The sequence below is a fragment of the Arachis duranensis genome, chromosome 10, assembly GCF_000817695.3.
Source record: "Arachis duranensis cultivar V14167 chromosome 10, aradu.V14167.gnm2.J7QH, whole genome shotgun sequence".
Taxonomy (NCBI): domain Eukaryota; kingdom Viridiplantae; phylum Streptophyta; class Magnoliopsida; order Fabales; family Fabaceae; genus Arachis; species Arachis duranensis.
This window is the reverse complement of record NC_029781.3, coordinates 52,443,379-52,446,105: the sequence shown is the minus strand read 5'-3', so window position 1 is coordinate 52,446,105 and position 2,727 is coordinate 52,443,379. Positions and strand designations below refer to the sequence as shown.

Sequence of the window (2,727 nt, the reverse complement as noted above, 5' to 3'; positions counted from 1 at the left end):
GGAGTAAGAAGGATTGGATGAATGTAATAAGAAAGTAGAGATTCAAGAGGAGCACAACATCTCCATACGCCTATCTGAAATTTCCACTATTGATTTACATAAGTATCTCTATCCATTTTATTTTCTGTTTATTTTTATTAATCATATTTGATTTTCTAAATTCCATAATTTTATCCTCCTGACTGGGATTTACAAGATGACCATAGTTTGCTTCATACCAACAATCTCTGTGGGATCGACCCTTACTCACGTAAGGTTTATTACTTGGACGACCCAGTACACTTGCTGGTTAGTGGAACGGAGTTGTGAATTCAACCAGTGCCATAATTAGAACATTGATCATAAATGATACAAGAACATTGATCACAATTTCGTCCACCAAGTTTTTGGCGCCGTTGCTGGGGATTGTTTGAGTATGGACAACTGACGGTTCATCTTGTTGCTCAGATTAGGTAATTTTCTTTTCAAAAATCTTTTTCAAAAATTTTTCTTTTATTTTTCGTTTTTCCAAAAATGTTTTTTGAAAAAATTAATAAAAATACAAAAAAAATTAGAAAATCATAAAAATAAAAAAAATATTTTGTGTTTCTTGTTTGAGTCTTGTGTTAATTTTTAAGTTGGTGTCAATTGCATGTTTTTAAAATTTTTCTTGTATTTTTTTCGAAAATCTCATGCATTCATAGTGTTCTTCATGATCTTCAAGTTGTTCTTGACAAGTCTTCTTGTTTGATCTTGATGATTTCTTGTTTTGTGTCTTTTCTTGTTTTTCATGTGCATCTTTGCATTCATATTTTTTCATGCATTAAAGATTTCTAAGTTTGGTGTCTTGCATGTTTTCTTTGCATTAAAAATTTTTCAAAATTATGTTCTTGATGTTCATCATGATCTTCAAAGTGTTCTTGGTGTTCATCTTGACATTCATAGCATTCTTGCATGCATTCATTGTTTTGATCTAAAAATTTCATGCATCAAGTATTTTTGTTGTTTTTCTCTCTCATAATTAAAAATTCAAAAATCAAAAAAATTATCTTTGTGTTTTTCATTAAAAAATTTCAAAATCAAAAAAATTATCTTTTCCTTATTTCCCTCCAAATTTTCGAAATTTTGGGTTGACTTGGTCAAAATTTTTTAAAAATTAGTTGTTTCTTACAAGTCAAGTCAAAATTTCAATTTTAAAAATCTTATCTTTTCAAAATCTTTTTCAAAAATCATATCTTTTTCATTTTTTTCCATTTTTCGAAAATTCCAAAAATCTTTTTAATTATTTTTCAAAAATCTTTTTCTTATCTTTATATCATATTTTCAAAAACATTAGCTAACAATTAATGTGATTGGTTCAAAAATTTGAAGTTTGTTACTTTCTTGTTAAGAAAGGTTCAATCTTTAAGTTCTAGAATCTTATCTTGTAGTTTCTTGTTAGTTAAGTCATTTTAAAATTAAATCTTTTTCAAAATATCTTTTTCTTAAAACTTTTATTTTATCTTTTATCTTATCTTTTTCAAAAATTTTATCTTTTTCAAAATTTGATTTCAAAATATCTTATCTAAACTTCTTATCTTCTTATCTTTTTCAAAATTTGATTTCAAATCTTTTTCAATCAACTAACCAACTTTTTGTTTGTTTCTTATCTTTTTCAAAACCACCTAACTACTTTTCCCTCTCTAATTTTCGAAAATATCTCATCCCTTTTTCAAAAACTCTTTTTGTTTTAAATTTTAATTTTAAACTTATCTTATCCTTAATTTTCGAAAATTACTAACCCCTTTTTCAAAATTATTTTCGAAATTTCCCTTCTCTTTTCTTTTTCTATTTAATTATTTAATTACTAACACTTCTCTTCACCTCTCTTCATCCAAAAATCCGAATCTCCATCTCCATTCTTCTATCCCCTTTCTTCTTCTACTAACATAAAGGAATCGCTATACTGTGACATAGAGGATTCCTTTTTCTCTTCTTGTTTTCTTCTCTTTCATATGAGCAGGAACAGGGAAAAAAGCACTCTTGTTGAAATTGATCCAGAACCTGAAAGGACTCTGAAGAGAAAATTAAGAGAAGCCAAATTACAACAATCCAGAAACAATCTTTCAGAAATTTTCGAACAAGAGAAGGAGATGGCAGCCGAAAATAATAATAATAATGCAAGGAGAATGCTTGGTGATTTCACAAAGCCAACGTCCAAGTTTGATGGAAGAAGCATTTCCATTCCTGCCATTGGAGCCAATAACTTTGAGCTGAAACCTCAGCTAGTTGCATTAATGCAACAAAACTGCAAGTTTTATGGACTTCCATCTGAAGATCCTTATCAGTTTTTAACTAAGTTCTTGCCTGGACTCCTGGGATAAGCTGGTCACTGCCTTCTTGGATAAATTCTTTCCTCCTCAAAAGCTGAGCAAGCTGAGAGTGGATGTTCAAACCTTCAAACAAAAAGATGGTGAATCCCTCTATGAAGCTTGGGAAAGATACAAGCAATTGACCAAAAGATGTCCATCTGACATGTTTTCAGAATGGACCCTATTAGATATATTCTATTATGATCTGTCTGAATTTTCGAAAATGTCATTGGACCATTCTGCAGGTGGATCTATTCACCTGAAGAAGACGCCTGAAGAGACTCAAGAACTCATTGACATGGTTGCAAACAACCAGTTTATGTATACCTCTGAGAGAAATTCCGTGAATAATGGGATACCTCAGAAGAAAGGAGTTCTTGAAATTGATGCTCTGAAT

At 30.0% G+C, this 2,727-nt stretch overlaps 1 non-coding gene across 1 annotated transcript; it reads right to left on the bottom strand.

Moving 5' to 3' along the window:
* Positions 1–2,391: 2,391 nt before the first annotated feature.
* LOC127743439 (small nucleolar RNA R71) lies at positions 2,392–2,495 on the bottom strand. The gene has a single exon (XR_008004831.1). It is a non-coding gene; the product is annotated as a small nucleolar RNA R71 (small nucleolar RNA).
* Between the last annotated feature and the right edge of the window lie 232 nt (positions 2,496–2,727).